Consider the following 18,892-nt stretch of genomic DNA (forward strand, 5'->3'; position numbering starts at 1 on the left):
CGTGGAAACAACACAGTGAATCCCACCACCATGTACATCCTAAGAATGCAACTCTAAAAAGATAAAGTATAATTATACAAATATGAACTATATCAAAGTGAATTTTATGGGCCAGGGTTGTGGCTCAATGGTAGAGCACTTGCCTAGTATATGTGAGGCACTGGGTTTAATTCTCAGTCCCTCTTATAAATAAAATAAAATAGTCCATTAAGAACTAATTTTTTTTTAAAAAATGGATTCTATAACTAAAAACAACCAATAACTGAAAATTAATAAAATCAAACATTTCCTCGGTTCCTTTAAACATTTTGATAGCACTGAAATCAACTTCAAATGAATGGAAAGAACAAGGGCTTTTAAGAGTCTCTTCCACTTTTCTGCCAAATGATGATACAACTATTGGGACAGACATTTTCCGGGTGCTTACCTCCAGAACTGTGGGAAATAATTTTCTATTCTTTATAAATCTCATAATTTTCACTATTAGAAATTAAAATTAACAAATTTCAATATTTAGACTAATTATCAAAAACATAACAATACCTTTGAAACCGGAGTTCAAAGACGAAACTCCATGGCTTCTGCTGGCAGGTAGGGGGCTGCCCGCGCGAGGCAGGGAGGCCTCTGCAGCAGAGAGGAGTCCTAGCTCTTCATGGCGGCCATTCCATCCAGCGCTGCAGCAGACCCCAGCAGAGCCTCAACCATTTCTTCTTCTTTCGGCAATCTCTTCAAAGTGGAGGAATCATCTCCGCGGAACTCCGGGGAAACTCCAGGGAACTCCAGGGCAGCAATCTCCATGGCCTCAGCAGCTTCTCTTCCTGAGAACAGCATCCAAGGGGTTTATATACCACTTGGTCCAATGCTATTGGTCCAAATTTATGCTAATTAGGACTTGAAAGAAGTACCAATGCTATTGGCCCAAAGTTATGATAATTGGGTTGGACATATACAAACGCCATTGGTCAGTCTCTTTTTAATATTCATAGTAGATTCATTCATAGAAGCAGCCCCGGATTCCCACGCTGACAATGAATGAATGGCCTGGGAAGAGATCAATGGCAAAGCCACAAAGTGCTTGCCTCTCATTCCCAAAGCCATGGATTTGATCCCTGTTCCAAAAAGAAAAAGGAATAACAAATTACAGATAAATGAACGACAGCAAAAAGGAAAAAAAAAAACAAAAAAAAAACAAACTTTATCAATACATAAATCTTATTCAAAAACATACCTGCTCTGCATTCTACATGATCTCTGTCAAGTGACTGCTTATCCTTTACCTCTTCAAAGCAATTTTTCCCAAAACTTGAGAGTCATGGACAATGTCTTAGTTATCTCTCTTCAGCACCTATGCCAGAGGTGGACGTGTGTGATGTAATCCTGCTGAGGATCAAGGTCTCATTTGGGGCCAGCTTGGGAACCATTGCTGGTGATATCACATAATAGCTACTTATTAAAATTCAAATTCATGAATGAAAAATAATGATATAGAACAAAAGATGGTATGATTAAAGGTCAACAAGAAGCAAATAGGGCTGAGCTTGTGACTCAGTGATAGAACTCTTGTCTCCCATGTGTGAGGCACTGGGTTTGACTCTCAGTACCTTCTACGAACAAATGAATGAAATAAAGGTCCAGAGACACCCACCGGAGCTCAAGCCCTTCCAAGATGCACTGGAGCTGCAGTGGGATGCCCAGGCCCAGCCCAGACTGCTTCTAAACACCTGCAGACACCAACCAGAGCTCATGTACAGTCCAGATCTGCCCCCGCTGGCCTGGGCAGGAGGCCAGACACAGGGTAGGCCAGTGTCCATCCCTCAACTGGGAGACCTGCTCCGAGCTCCAGTCCAGCCCAGGACCACCTCCCCACACTGGCAGACACCTGTTGGAGCTCAGGCTCTGCCCAGATCAGCCTTGCAAACATGCATGGAGCCCAGGAAAGGGTAGGTCCGAGTCCATCCCAACACTGGCTGACCCTCCCAGAGCTGAGCCTCGGGCCATGATTGCCTCTGCCCACCACCAAACCACTGCAGGGGCTCAGATCCAGTCAAGAGTCACCGTGAGGACCTGCGCAGGAGACAGGGCCCAGGGTAGCCCTAGTCCATCCACTCATCTTGAGACTGGCACCAGAGCTCAGGTTCTCCTCAGGACTGTCTCCACCATCCAGCAGCTCCCTCCAGAGCTCAGGTTTGGACCAGGACAGACTGCCCACCAACAAACACTCACTGGTGGCCAATCCTGGCCCATTTCAGCCTTGACAACCTGAGTGGTAGCTGAAGCCCAGAGTAGGCCCTGGTTCATCCCGCCACCAGCAGACCCCTGCTGTATCTCAAGCTCCCACCAGATAAGCCTTGCAGATGTGCACAGGAGCCCGGAAGAGGGTAGCCCTGGGAACATATAGCCAATGCCAGACCACCACCACAGCTCACGCTCAGTGCAGGACTGACTCTGCCACAGGCAGAACCCTGCCGAGCTCATATAAGGCCCAGATTGGCCTCACTACCCTGCACAGGAGCCCAGGCAAGTGGAGGCCCTGTTGTAACCCGCCACCTGCAGAACCCCACCAGAGCTCCAGCTCTGCCCAGATCCAACTCGAAGACCTGGCAAGACAAAATGTGAGTCCAGGGTAGCGCATGTCCTTCCAGTCATCAAGAGGCTGGCATCAGAATTCAGGCTCTGCCCAGGACCTACACCGCCCACTGACAGACAGTTGCAGAAATTCAGCCCCAACCAAGATCAGCCTCACTGACAGGCACGGGAGCCTAGTCCAAGGTAGGTCTGATACCAACTGAAACAAGCAGGCCCAAAGCAGAGCTCAGGCCAGACACATGACCACCTCCGATCAACAAGTGGAGCTCAAATTCAGCCAAGATTGGCCTCCCTGACCTGCTTGGGGGCATAGGCAAAGATAGGCCCAATGTCATCTCGCCACATGCAAAACCCCACCAGACCTCCAGCTCTGCCCAGATCCAACTCCATGACATGGCAGGAGATGAAGCCCTAGCCCAGGGTAACCCAAGGCAATCCAGTAACCATGAGACTGGCACTAGAGCTCAGACTCCGCCCATGACTGACTCTGCCCACTGACAGACAGTCACTGAAGTTCAGCCCCAGTCCAGATCAGCCTTGCTGACAGGCACAGGAGCCTGGCCCAAGGTTGGCCTGGTCCCAACTGCCTCAAACAGGCCTAGAGCAGAGCTCAGGCCAGACACAGGACAGTCTCTGCCCAAAGGCCTACCTCTGCCGGAGCTCATCTGTGCCAAAACCCACCTTTCTGATCCACTCAGAAGTCCTACAAGGGATAGATTCTGTTCCCTCCTGCCAACAGCCACCCCCCCACACTGGATCTCAGGATCCAACCAGGTAAGCCTTGCAGATGTGCACAGGAACCCGGGAAGAAGGTAGCCCTGGGAAAATATGGCCACCACCAGACCACCACCTGAGCTCAGGATCGGCCCAGGACTGACTCTGCCCACAGGCAAAACCCTGCCAAGCTCATACAAGGCCCAGATCAGCCTCTCTACCTGCGCTGGAGCCCAGGCAAGGGGAAGCCCGGGTCCATCCTACCACCTGCAGAACCCCACCCCAGCTCTAGATTTTCCCAGATCAAATTTGATGACCTGGCAGGAAACAGAGCCCAAGACCAGGATAGCCCAAATCCATCCAGTCACCTTCAGACTGGCACCCAAGCTCAGGCTCCACACAGAAATGACTCTGCCCACAGTCAGACAATCACCTAAGTTCAGCCCCAGTGCAGATCAATCTACCTTACAGGAGCTGGAGCCTGGCCCATGGTATAAATGGGACCAACTGCTACAAGCAGGACCCAAGCAGCCCTCAGGCCAGACACAGGACCTCCTCTGACCACAGGAAGAGCTCAAACATGGCCAAGATTGGCCTTGCTGACCTGTGTGGCATACTGGGCAAGGGGAGGCCCGGTTCCACCCCACACCTGCAGAACCCCAACAGAGCTCCAGCTCTGCCCAGATCCAAGTCCAAGACCTGGCACGAGGAAACCTGAGCCCAGAGTAGCCCATGTCCTTCCAGTCATCAAGAGACTGGCAACAGAACTCAGGCTCCGCCCATGACAGACTCTGCCCACTGACAGACAGCTGCAGAAGTTCAGCCCCATCACAGATCAGCAGTGTTGACAGGTGAGATAGCCTGCCCCATGGTAGGCTTTGGGCCAACTGCCACAAGCAACCCCAAGCAGCGCTCAGGCAAGACACAGGACCACCTCCGCTCACAGGCAGAGCTCAAACATGGCCAAGATTGGCCTCCCAGACCTGTGCAGGAGCCCCCGGAAGGGGAGCTCTGGTTCCATCCTGGCATCTGCAGAACACCACCAGAGCTCAGCTCTGCCCACATCCAACTCCATGACCTGGCAAGAGAGGAAACCTGAGCCCAGGGTAACCCAAGGCAATCCACTAACCATGAGACTGGCACCAGAGCTCAGGCTCCACCCATGACTGACTCTGTCCCCTGACAGATAGTCACTGAAGTTCAGCCTCAGTTCAGATCAGCCTTGCTGACAGGTTCAGGAACCTGGCCCAAGATAGGCCTGGTCCAAACTGCCACAAGCAGGCTCTGAGTAGAGCTCAGGCCAGACAAAAGACAGTCTCCCTCCAAAGGCCCACCTCTGCCAGAGCTCATCTGTGCCTCAATCCACCTTGCTGATCCACTCAGAAGTCCTACAAGGGGTAGATCCTGTTCTCTCCTTCCAATAGCTAACCCGCACCCCCCCCACACACACACACACACTGGGTCTCAGGATCTAACCAGGTAAGCCTTGCAGATGTGCATAGGAACCTGGGAAGAGGGTGGCACTGGGAAAATATGGCCACCACCAGACCACCATCTGAACTCAGGCTCCCCCCAGGATGGACTCCGCCCATAGGCAAAACCCTGCCAAGCTCATAGGAGGGCCCATTTCAGCCTCTCTACCTGCACTGGAGCCCAGGGAAGGGGAAGCCTGGGTCCATCCCACCACCTGCATAACCCCACTGGAGCTCCAAATTTGCCCAGATCCAACTGGATGACCTGGCAGGAAATGGAGCCCGAGACCAGGGTAGCCCAAATCCATCCGGTCACCTTCAGACTGGCACCGAAGCTCAGGCTCAGCCCAGAAATGACTCCGCCCACAGTCAGACAGTCATCTAAGTTCAGCCCCAGTGCAGATCAACCTAGCTGACAGGTGTTGGAGCCTGGCCCATGGTATGCCTTGGCCCAATTGCCACAAGCAGACCCCAAGCAGTGCTCAGGCCAGACACAGGACCTCTATAAGCCCACAGGCAGAGCCCAAACATGGCCAAGATTGGCCTTGCTTACTTGTGTGAGCCTGGGCAAGGGGAGGCCTGGTTCTATCCCACGACCTGCAGAACCCCACCAGAGCTCCAGCTCTGCCCAGATCCAAGTCCATGACCTGGCAGGAGGAAACCTGAGCCCAGGGTAGCCCATGTCCTTCCAGTCATCAAGAGACTGGCAACAGAACTCAGGCTCCGCCCATGACGGACTCCGCCCACTGACAGACAGCTGCAGAAGTTCAGCACCAGCCCAGATCAGCAGTGCTGACAGGTGAGGGAGCCTGCCCTATGGTAGGCGTGGGGCCAACTGCCACAAGCAGGCCCCAAGTAGCGCTCAGGACAGACACAGGACCACATCGGCCCACAGGCAGAGCTCAAACATGGCCAAGATTGGCCTCCCTAACCTGCATGGGAGCCCTGGGAAGGGAGGCATGGTTCCATCCACCACCTTCAGAATGCGACCACAGCTCCAGCTCTGCCCATATCCAACCCCATGAGCTGGCAAGAGACAAAGCCTGAGCCCAGGGTAGCCCAAGGCAATCCAGTAACCATGAGATTGTCACCAGAGCTCAGGCTCCGCCCATGACTGACTCCACCCACTGACAAGACAGGCACTGAAGTTCAGCCCCAGTCCAGATCAGCCTTGTTGGCAGGCACAGGAGCCTGGCCCATGGTATGCCTTGGCCCAACTACCACAAGCAGACCCCCAAGCAGTGCTCAGGCCAGACACAGGACCTCTTCCGCCCACAGGCGGAGCTCAAACATGGCCAAGATTGGCCTTGTTGACCTGTGCAGGAGCCTGGGCAACTGGAGGCACGGTTCCATCCTGCCACCTGCAGAACACCACCAGAGCTCAAGCTCTTCCCAGATCCAAGTCCATGACCTGGCAGGAGGAAACCTGAGCCCAGGGTAGCCCAAGTCAATCCAGTCACCAAAAGACTGGCAACAGAACTCAGGCTCCGCCCATGACGGACTCCGCCCACTGACAGACAGCTGCAGAAGTTCAACCCCACCATGATCAGCAGTGCTGACAGGTGTGGGAGCCTGGTCCAAAGTAGGCCAGGGATCAACTGCCACAAGCAGGCCCCTGGTAGAGCTCAGGCCACACGCTCTACAGCCTCACCCCAGAGGCCGATACCTTCTGAAGCTCTGGCTCTTCTCCAATTAGCCTTGTGCACCTACTTGGGAGCCTGGGCATGGATAGACATAGTGCCATCCCGCCAGTGTCTGATTCCGGCTGGAGCTTAGACTTGGCCCAATACCACCTCTATCTATGGTCAGATGCACACCAGAACTCAGGCCCGGGCCAGGACTGCTTCTGCTTAGGCTTGGGCTCAGGATTGCCTCACCGACCTGCACAAGAACCCTGGCAAGTGTAGGACTGGTTCCATCCCACCAACTGTACACCTCTACTGGACCTCAGGGAAAGCCCTGGTTCTACCTGCCACCACCTGACATCTGTGGTTCTTAGGCTCAGCCCAGGATTGCCTCCACTCATTGCCAGACATCTTTGGGAGCTCAGGATCACCCCAGACCTTTGAGGATGACCTGCAATGGAAGCCTGGGCACAGAAGGGCCACAGGTCCATTCCCCACCAGCCAACCACTGCAGGAGCTTATGCCTAGATCTGATCTGCCTGAACAAACTCTCCTGAGCTCATGCTCAGGGTAAGCCTAGGATCATCCCGCCACTGGATGACCTCTTCTGGAGCTCGGGCTCTGCCCAGATCAGCCTATTGCAACTGCATGGGAGTCCTTACCTAGGGCAGGCCTGAGTCCATCAAGCCAGCAGACCCCCACCAGATTTGAGGCTCAACCCAGGACTATCTCAGTCCACTGGCAGACACTTCCAGAGCTCATGCAGGGCCAAGGACTGTATGCACCCATCAGCAGACTCCCAATGGAGCTCAGGTAAGGCCAGGTCCTCCTCATGGATCTGCATGGCTGCCAGGACCCTAATTAGGTATGGGTCAATCCCACCAGGGGAAATCCCCCAGGAGCTCATGAATAAATAAATAGCCAAAACAATCAATCAATCAATCAATCAATCAATAAAGGAAAGAAGGAAGGAAGGAAAAAGAAAGAAAACTAGCTCATTCATATTCTTGATTTTATTCACATTTACTTTCAGTAGGACATCATGGATTGACTCTATTCTTCAATGCAAGAGACTTACTTATATTACCTAAGCCTGATTTGGGTAGCCCAAATGTTATCCATGTAAAAATTAAACATGACTGTAAAATATTGAAGATTTCTTCCCTGACTTTCACCAATATCAATCATATTCACCAGAAAAACCCATCTGAAAAATTTGATTTCACATCTGAAATTTGGAAATAGATCCAGATTCCCAAAGCTGGCAAAGGGCTCTCTACATGAGGCAAAATTGTTCCCAGTTTGTAGAAAACAGTATTTTGGTGATGTTCCTTTGGGTTTCTGAACAGCTCACTAGAGGTTAATCATATACCGAGCTCGTAAAATTCAAGAAAAAGAAACAAATACCTTAATAAAAATATGAAAAGAAAAATGTAGGCTGTTTATAAAATATTACATACCATACACTTGAGATGGCATTTCGTGTCAATATAGTAATCCAAAGAATATATGAAGTACATTTGTGTGTATGCATATCACATAAAAAGAATAAAGAGAATGAGAAAACCTAATGTTGACAGTGTTGGAAAATGGAATTGTCATGCTCTGAGAATTGCAATGAAAAATTGTCATAACCCTTCTGCAGAGAAGTTTAAAATATATACCAAAATTTGAAGTACACACTTTCCCCTAACCCAAGAATTCCAACTCAATAACTTATGTATAGTTATTGTGGCAAATTTTTAAATTTTACCATGAAATTTATCATTGTAATCAAGGTCCCCACTGGCTGGGGAATCAGACCTCAGGTCCCTGGGGAAAGTCACTGGGCACCATTGCTCTGCTCACACCCATTCCTTTCCTAGGGGTTGCTTACAATCATAAAAAGACAGGCCTCCTTCCAGAGATATCTCTCTCAGCTCTTGGGCCATAGTTTCATTGGATTGGTAACATGTCCCCCATTAAACTCTAGGACATTCTTATATATTTTGGAAATTCACAGTTTCAAATGCTTCCTCCCATCTGCAGGTTGTTTCCTGCCCTGACTTTTGTCCCCTTCTGCAGTATGGGCAGATATTGTCCATTATCTATTCTTGCTTTTGTTGTCTGTGCTATTGATGTTGTAACAAAAAAGAAAGAAAGAGAGAAAGAAAGAGAGAAAGAAAGAAAGAGAGAAAGGACGGAAGGATGGAAGGAAGGATGTAAGGAAGGAAGGAAGAAGGAAGAAAGGAAGAAAAAAGAAAGAAATCATTGCCAGGACTAATGAGAATGACTGGACAATGAAGGTTTTTTTCCTCATGTTTTTTTTTTCTAGGAAATTTGTAGCCATAGGTCTCACACAGGTCCACCTTCCTGACCTGCACAGGAGACGGTGCCCAGGGTAACCCGGAGTCCATTCCTCCACCAACTGACCCCCACTGGATCTCAGATTCCGCCTAGATCTACATTGCCAACATGCCCGAGAGCCAGGGGACAGGGTATCCCAGGTCCATAAAACCTCTGTGAGACCTCCACCAGAGCTCAGGTTTGGCCTGGACAACCTGCACCCACCAGCCAACCACCACGCAGGAGCTCAGGAATGCCTTCGCCCACTGGAACTTTCTCCGGAACTCAGGCATGGCCCAGGATGTCCTCTGGCCACAGACAGACTCAGGCTGGGGCTCAGTAGTGGCCCAGATCAGATTCTATGACCTGAACAGTAGCAGGAGCACAGGGTAAGCCCTGGTCTTCCCTGCCACCAGCAGACCCCAGCAGGAGCTCTGTCTCTGCCCAGATCGACCATGCAGATTTGCAGGGAAGCCTCAGCACAGGTTAGGCCCAAGTTCATCCCGCCAACAGGATACACTGGCTGGACCTTAGCATCCACCCAGGATCACCTCTGCCAACAGGAAGACATGTTCTGGAGCTCATACACAGCCCAGGTCCTCCTCAACGACCTGTGCAGGAGCAAGAGTTCAGGGTAGGACCAGGGCTATCCCACCACCTCCAGGAAGCCGCTGGAGCTCTTGCTCCTCCAAGATCTGCCTTGCTGACATGCATGGGAGCCCATGCACAGGATAGCCCTGGATCTATCCCGCCACCAGGAGATCCCCTGCAGGAACTCAGGACTGGCCCAGAACTTCCTTGCCAACCTGTGTGGCTGCCGGGGCCCAGATAAGGTGCAAGTCAATCCTTCCATCAGGAAAGTCCCCATGAGCTCAACAAGAAAAAAATAGCCTAGATAGATAGATAGATAGATAGATGAAACTAGCTTATGTATATTCCTGATTATTTGCATTTACTTTCAGTAGGACTTCAAGGGTTGACTCTATTCATTAATTCAAGAGATTTATAGTACCTAATCCTGAATTGGGTGGGCCAAATGTTATCCATGTAAAAATAAAACATGATTGTGAAATATTGAAATTATCTTCTCTGACTTGTCAACAATATCAACCATATTCACCAGAATATCATATCTGAAAAAATTTACTTCACTTTGGAAACTTATAAGAAGAATGAGGCAAAGAGCTCTATACATGAGGCAAAACTGTTGACAGTTGATTGAAAACAGTATTTTGGTGATGTTCCTGTGGGTGTCTGTACAGCTCACTCACCAGAGGTCAATCATACATTGAACTCCTATAATTCAAGAAAAAGTAACAAACAAACAGCCTACTAAAAATGGGAAAAGACAAATGTAGGTCATTTATAAAATATGACTTACTGTAAACTTGAGATGGCATTTCATGTCAATATAGCTATCCAAAGAATATAAATAGTATGTGTATGTGCCTATCTAATAAAAGAATAAAGAGAATGAGAAAATCTAATGTTGACAAGGATGGAAAATGGAATTGTCATGCTCTGATAATTGCAATGCAAAATTACAGAAAAGTTTCAGAACATATACCAAAATTTAAAGTGCATGCTTACCTTTCGGCCAAGAATTTCAATTTAAATAACATATTTATTGTCATTGTGGCAATTCTTAAATTGGTCATTGTAATCAAGCTCCCCACCAGCTGGGAATCAGACCTCAGGTTCCTGGGGAAAGTCACTGGGCACCATTTCTCTGCTCACACCCATACCTTTCCCGGGGAGGTTGCTTAGGTTAATAAAAAGACAGGTCTCTTTGCGGAAATGTCTCTTCCAGTCCTTAGCCATGATTTCATTGGATTGGTAACTTTTTTGGCTATTAAACCCTAGGACATTCTTATATATTTTGGAAATCCACAGTGTGTAAGCATTTCCTCCCTACTGCAGGTTGTTTTCTGCCCTGACTTTGTTTGTCCCCTTCTGCAATATGGGAAGATGTTGTCCACTATCTATTCTTGTTTTGTTGTCTGTGCTATTAATGTTGTAAAAAACAAAACAAAACAAAACAAAAAAGAAATAAGAATGAAATCATTGCCGAGACTAATTAGAATGACGAGACAAGGAAGGTTTTTTTTTTCTCCTGTATTTTTTTTCTAGGAAGTTTATAGCCATAGATCTCATATTTAAGTCTTCCACTCACTTTGAAGTGATTTGCATGTGGCATAAGATAAGCATCTTGTTTCATCTTTTGGCATGCGGGCGTATTATTTCTCACTGAATTTTTTTATGGAGTTGTTATGGTTTTATGTCCATAAGATCACCATATGCAAATGGAGATATTTTTTGTTTCTTTTCTGATTGGGGTGTATTTTCTTTCTTTCCTAGCTGCTCTGGTTAGGGCTTCTAGCACTCTGCTGAACAGAAGTGGTGAGCTTGGGCATTCTTGCCTTGATCCTGATCATACATAAACAGCTCCCACCACCACCACTGCTGAGTATCATATTAGTTATGAGGTTTTCATATATGGCCTTTATGGGGTTAATTTCTGGCTCTTTCTAGTTTATTGTGTGTTTTTGTGGTGAAGGTGTTGAATTTGATAACCATGTGATATTCATCCTTGATTCAGTTGATTTGGTGTGTGACAGATGACTGTTATGAGGTACTCAGGGAAATGAAAATCAGAACCTCAATGAGACATCACACCACATGTCACAGCTCCGTGTGTTCTTATCAAAAACCCACAAAAGACATCAAGTGCTAGTGGGGACTAGGGAAATTGGAACCCCTCTATTGGTGGGAGTGAAAGATGGTTGGCTGCTATGGAAACTAGTATGGCAGTTCCTCAAAAAAATTGAACTAGAACTCTCAGGAACTGGCCACACCATTTCTGTGTATTTATTCAAAAGAACTGAAATTGAGTTTTGAAAAAGGTATTAGCACTTCCACCTTCATTCTCGCATTATTCATAGGAGTTGGGATGTGGAAAACATTCTAGATGTCTATCAAAAGATGTATAGGTTTACAGATTGTGGCTGATCTCACATGGAGCCTTAAAGAAAGAAATAAGGCCTTCAGTCCTGGACAACACAAGGGAGTCACAGATGACCAAAAGACGGGGCCAGTTCCACAGCAAACACTGCGGGACTCCACACACATGATGTCTGTAAGATGGTCCAACTCATATACACAGAGAGTTGAAGGGAGTTGCCAAAGGAGGGGCATAAGGACATGTCAATCACCAGACCTAAAATTTCAGGGATGCAGAGGATGCAATTCTAGAGAGCTGGGCTTGTGGATATCCAGGCTGCACTGCTGTGACCTGGAAGTTAGTGAAGGAGGCTGCTTCCCTTTTCAATATTCTTACCGAATTCTAACAAAAAAATAAATAAATTAAAGTACATTCACCTCCACAGAGGAATTGGAATATTTTCCAGAAAGAACCCACTATCTACTTCAGAAATTAAGTTCCTTCGTGTATCCATTGGTGTCTACATATTTTCCCCAAATTTAACAAAGATGTTTGGTAATAAAAGATTGTTTTTACAAAAGTCATACTGTGCATGATTTTAACTGGGACACATGTCAGGCTGGGCAAAGCTTTCAACAATGAGGGATACCCAAGTCTGAGTATTCAGAGTGCAAGGGCTACAGGGAGGGCAATGATTTGTTTATGACCTTCCTGCCATTGAGGCCATTAGGTTCCCAGCCAGGGGATCCAAGGCATGGGAGTCATGGAAATCCAATTTGGCCTGATTGGCTCAAGTGTCCATATGCTGAGGTTTCTAGAATTTTCTTAATTATTTTCAGTCAGATCCAACGTGGACCTGGGATTGGTTATGCACAGATCCACCCTATCCATCAAGGCATATGATGTGCCATCATTGTTGGTCACCCAGAATCAAGCAGATCCTCAAGCATGACATCTCCCATGTGGAGCCACCATTAACAATGGCAGATGTTGTGCAAGGCTTGACCATTTTCCATGTTGTTTTCTCTCTGTTTGCTGCTTTTGTGAAAGTAGGGATTGAGTTCAATTCATCTCAAAATCTAAGAGCTTAGAAAATGACCAGCCTGGAAGTGTGGCTCAATAGCATTTTTGTTGATTTCTCCCTTAGCATGACTTCATCAAAGCTCATTCTGAATAGAAAATATTGTAACATTTGGATGTGCTTGGCCGCAGTTATAGAACATCCAACAAATGGTGTTAGGGTTTACAAGATATCTTTTTGTCCCATATGAGCAAGACTCCTGGATCCCTGAGTTCCTAGGGCTGGGGTGGCATCAGTGTGACATCACTGTAGATGCAGGGTCTTTCACCATTCTGATCTTGTCTTCATCTCTTGCCTGCATCCTCACAGTCACAACATGGATGCCAAGCTCTCACTCTTCAGTTCCTAGAAAGGAGAGTGAGGCTTCCTTACTTAGTAACTGCACCAATGGAGACCAATCACCTTTCCCATCTGAAAGCACCCCTCAGTCACCTACCACCCTGTTACCATCTCCCACAACTCCTGATTATGTCCTTCACCACATAAATCTATCACAATGTGAAGTTAATCTTCTCAATGTGAAAGAGGTTACTAACCCAAAGGGATCCTCTGTGAAGGTGAGTCTTCAGCCTGTGACCTTTTCATGGAGAGGTGGGGGATCAGAGAGGCCATTGTGCCATGCCTTCACAGGCAGAAGTGGAAGGCTGGTGGAAACCAGGCCATACCAGTCCACAAAGTGAAACTATCATCATGAACAAATTTAAACACAGATCTGTGATCCAATTTTAGAAATTCTGAAGTTTGACAATGTTCAGTCCACATACTTGTGCATGGTGTCAATCAGCTGGAGCTGAGTGGCAGATCTGTGGGCTCTCCAGTTTGCCACAGTCCCCACCCGCCTGCTGCCCTGTGTGCCAGCTCATCCCTCTGCTCATTCATGTTCCTGGACTGGACCTGGAGGTGGCTGGGTTTATGTTCCTATTTTGGTGTACAAAGAATGTTTTTCAAATTAATTTCCCTTCACTCTTGTGATCCGGGTATACTGAGTAGATATGGTTTTCTGATGGGAGCTATGAGGTTAGAGAGGTAGAAACATCCCAAGGACAAACAGATCAATCCCCATCTTCAGGGGTCCTAAGCATGTACTTAAGTTTCCTGCAATTGCAGGCTCCTCCCACCATGTGCAGAGAGACAAGACTCAGAGCCCAGGTGGAAGACTATTTGGCTTTTCAAAAGGGGCCCAGTGGAAAGGAGCAAGGGACTCACAGGGAAAGATCATGGTCAAAGACAACCAGGAGCAACCAAGGTCAAAGCCAACTTTACACAACTTTAACAATTCCAAGCAGCTCCTGCTCCAGCTCCTAACACAACTGATCCCTGTTTGTGGCAGTATGTGGGGCCCAGAAAAGGACAGAAACAAGACACATGAAAAGAGAGAGAGAGAGAAATGCACAGAGGAAGACAGGCTGAGAGGGACAGAAAAAGAGACTGAGGTTGGGAGGGAAGAGAACATCAAAGAGCAGGGGGAGAGAGATGGAGGTTGGGATGGGACAGAGTTAAAGAGCTTCAGAGAGCTGGGTGGAATTATGCTACTGGGACTGATACTCTAAGACACGAAGCTGCTCCCATCTCCCAGGAACTCATGGACCTTTTTCCTGGGTCCCCAACCCCTGACTCACAGGACTGCGGGTTTTGTGCACATTGGATAACACAGGCCTATGTCTTCCAAGGGTCCCGTCTGCCCATCCCATCTTTGGCTTCATCTCCAAGGCTGTTAGGGATCCCCCTCCTGGATAGAACAGAAATCCCTTTCTCCCCACTCTCCCATGGGTAGAGGGAATCCTGTGGGAGGTGCTTCCCCCAACCTGTGACCATTACACAGGCTCTGGGTCCTGCATTGTGGATTCAGAGCAGAAGCTCTGCCTAGGAAATGCAAGGGATCATATGTGCATCTGTGGTCTCCATGGAGAATTGTGAGCAAGGCAACCTCCTAGGTATCTAGGCAGTAAAGCTTTTTTCCCCTTTGGTAGTGGGGACTGAAATCAGGGGAACTCAACCATTGAACCACATGCCTAGCCCTGTTTTGTATTTAATTTAGAGACAGCTTCTCATTGAGGTGCTCAGCACCTTGCCTTTGCCTAGGGTGGCTTTGCACTTGCTGTCCTCCTGCCTCAGCCTCCTGAGCCACTAGAATTATGTGTGTGTACAACAACAACCAGCTAAGATTTTGTCTTTGCCAAGTCACTTGTTGAATGCAAACACTATAAGTAAATCTGCAGGTGTCCTGAGGGAAAGAAGCTGCCCTCCTGGCCCCATGGAGCCTGGTGTGCCAGAACACCCTTTTGGAGCCCTTGATGAAATCTCTGGGAACATTAGGCACAGGATTTGGTTGACTGAGGCTCAGCTCCCCCTGCTGTTTTTAAAATAGGCTAACACCAGCTAGGGTTCTACTATGAAGGCACCACATCTGCCCTGAAGAAAGGAAACAGTCCTGGGTGGCTTGGACAAGAATCAGAGAGCATGTTAGGGAGGCAGAGGCAGGAGACTAGGCTGTGGGAACTTGTTTGTTTATCCAGGAAACCCAGAGCCTTGCTATGAATCAGCAGTGAACTTCCCACACTGCCTCTCCTCTCACAGCATTCACTGGGCCCTCAGCATGTTGTCAAGTAAACAAGATGCTTCCAGCCTGGGAGACAAGCCTGTACACTGAGTTCAAGTTTCAAAAGGGCATGTGCCAATTGGAACATGCAGTGAGCAAAGACACATGCATGGGGAGCTGAAGACAAGGATGACCATATTAGAGCACAGGGAAGAGTGGCCCAGGAGGGAACAACCAGGGCAAGGTTCAGATTCCACCTTATGCAGAGTCTAAGGCCTTCAGGATGGTTCCCAATCTCTCAGGATGCTTCTTGGCTTCTGGAAATTGGAGGACAGCATGAGGTGACCTTGTAACATCTGCTTCTTCTTCCAAAAGCAGGATGGGTGAGGGGTGCAGAGAACTCCTAATGGCCCCCCTTGAGATAACTTGTCCACAGCCTGATGACTAAGATCTTTGTGCCTTAAAGCTGCAGAGCAGAAGGCTCCATGAAGGTCACCTAGGCCAGCATTTCCCACACATGGGCATCCACCTCTGCCCACAGTTTGTGGTGCTGCTTCCCCCCAGGGCACATCACCTACATTCTCAGTCTACATTCTCCTCTCTAGTTAACCTGATCATGACCTTGTTGCTAGTTCTTATCAGTGGATTAATTAGCCCACAACTCATAATCAAATCACTTTCCTCTGACAATTCTTGCATTGCTTCACACATGTCCTTTGGGGGATCACCTCACACCTAAACTACAACAGTGTCCAGAATGGACCCTTGAAAAACTCTGCCCTGGACCAGTCCCTGAGTTTATGCACAACTGAGTCCCAGAAACAGGAAAGGATTTACACAAACCACATGATTAGTGAGGAACACACTGTCCCAACTTCCCTCTGTCCTCTGGGCTGTATCATTCCCAAGTGGCACTTAGGCTCAGTGTCCACAGGCACTTGATCCTGAAGGTATCCAGTCTTTGTTCTTCAATTCCTCTGTGAAGCTGCCCCTCCCCTTCATCTGTCCTCTCTCTCCCTCTCTTCTTATAGTCCTCCTCTTCATGCCCCTCCCTCTGCCTTGTTCACAACTTTAAAGTCAAATAAGTTTAGAAGCTTGGTTCTGTCTTATTTCAAACCACTTCCCAGGTCAAAGAACAGCAATCTCACCTTCTGCTTATGAAGGGGAAGAGGATTCTACCTGCACGTGAATGGTTTGAAGCAGCTCATCATGTCAGAAGACAGGCATTTCACATCCCTCAGAGCCCAAGGCAGGCTGTGTAGGCACTTAAGGACTCTGCAGTTACTCACTAAGGGAACAGGTATATATCAGACCTTATTCAAGTCCCTAGAGAAGAAGCTTTGAAGATAACAAACTTGTGTTTGGGAGAGCTGGGATTCTCCTAGAGCAAAAGGATAATTCACAAACAAGCAAATGAAGGCATCACTTACAGTAAAATGAATAAACAAATACTCATAACGGCTGTTCATGAATGGATTTCTTGTCATGCTTCAGGCCTGGTTTCCCTCTGCTTTCTCCCTGCAGCCCTCCTCAGCTCTTGCACCTGTGATCCTGCATTCTCTGGCACCCAGGTCACCTGAGAGCTACCCTGCATCAAGTACCAGCACCTCAGATTCTCCATAGATGAAAAAAGATGAGTGAACATGTGTTTATGTTTAGAAAGAAGCACAGGGTGTATGTGTTTCCTGAACTGCTGAGAAGCCAGTGTGTCCTGTGCATGCTGCTGATGGGCTATGTGTGTGTTGAGTGTGTGGTGCAGAGCATTGATTTGGGAGTTGAAATTATGTTGTCTTCTCCAGGATAAATAGTGATTGAGTGGCACCTTTGTGTGCCTATGCTTCCTGTATGTGTTATGCACACATGAAGATGAACATATATATGCGTGGAAGGGTGTGTATGTGTGGTTTTCATTTTTTGCTATGCATGTGTACAAGTCTGTGTGGGCAAGAGAGTGTGATTGTGTTGACATTTTTGTAATTAAAGAGGGTCCGGGCTTCTTCTGGTCCTTATTCTGGGCTTCTTCTTGGTCCACATGCCTTCACATCTCTTTGTCTCCTTGGTTTGACATCACTGGTGATCTCCTCCTCCTCTTTCAGCATAAAATTCCAACAATGACTAAGTGGGGATGTCCCACTGATATGGATTAACTGGGCCTTACCTCTGGGCAGCTATGGTGTGGCTGGAGGAAGTGGGTTACTGGGAGTGTGCCTTTGGCAGTCTTATTTTGTCCCCTGTGCACGGAGCTGTCTCCCTGCTTCCTTTTTGCCATGTCCAGAGCTGCTTCCCTCTACCACATCTTTTCACCATGACATCCTGCCTCTCCTCAGGCCCAGAGCAATGGAGTTGGCTAACCATAGACTGAACTTCTGAAACCATGAGACAAAATATACTTTTGCTCCTGTAAGTTGTTCTTGCCCTAACTTTTGATCACAGCAACAAAGATCTGACCAAAACAGGAACGTTTCATGGGGTGGTCCAACAGCATTTATTTTATTAACTATCAGAACAAAAAGAACTAGCAACAAGGTCATGATCAGGTTAACTAGAGAGGAGAATGTAGACTGAGAATGTAGGTGATGTGCCCTGGGGGGAAGCAGCACCACAAACTGTGGGCAGAGGTGGATGCCCATGTGTGGGAAATGCTGGCCTAGGTGACCTTCATGGAGCCTTCTGCTCTGCAGCTTTAAGGCACAAAGATCTTAGTCATCAGGCTGTGGACAAGTTATCTCAAGGGGGGCCATTAGGAGTTCTCTGCACCCCTCACCCATCCTGCTTTTGGAAGAAGAAGCAGATGTTACAAGGTCACCTCATGCTGTCCTCCAATTTCCAGAAGCCAAGAAGCATCCTGAGAGATTGGGAACCATCCTGAAGGCCTTAGACTCTGCATAAGGTGGAATCTGAACCTTGCCCTGGTTGTTCCCTCCTGGGCCACTCTTCCCTGTGCTCTAATATGGTCATCCTTGTCTTCAGCTCCCCATGCATGTGTCTTTGCTCACTGCATGTTCCAATTGGCACATGCCCTTTTGAAACTTGAACTCAGTGTACAGGCTTGTCTCCCAGGCTGGAAGCATCTTGTTTACTTGACAGCATGCTGAGGGCCCAGTGAATGCTGTGAGAGGAGAGGCAGTGTGGGAAGTTCACTGCTGATTCATAGCAAGGCTCTGGGTTTCCTGGATAAACAAACAAGTTCCCACAGCCTAGTCTCCTGCCTCTGCCTCCCTAACATGCTCTCTGATTCTTGTCCAAGCCACCCAGGACTGTTTCCTTTCTTCAGGGCAGATGTGGTGCCTTCATAGTAGAACCCTAGCTGGTGTTAGCCTATTTTAAAAACAGCAGGGGGAGCTGAGCCTCAGTCAACCAAATCCTGTGCCTAATGTTCCCAGAGATTTCATCAAGGGCTCCAAAAGGGTGTTCTGGCACACCAGGCTCCATGGGGCCAGGAGGGCAGCTTCTTTCCCTCAGGACACCTGCAGATTTACTTATAGTGTTTGCATTCAACAAGTGACTTGGCAAAGACAAAATCTTAGCTGGTTGTTGTTGTACACACACATAATTCTAGTGGCTCAGGAGGCTGAGGCAGGAGGACAGCAAGTGCAAAGCCACCCTAGG

This window comes from Marmota flaviventris, chromosome 6 (genome assembly GCF_047511675.1).
Source record: "Marmota flaviventris isolate mMarFla1 chromosome 6, mMarFla1.hap1, whole genome shotgun sequence".
Lineage (NCBI taxonomy): Eukaryota > Metazoa > Chordata > Mammalia > Rodentia > Sciuridae > Marmota > Marmota flaviventris.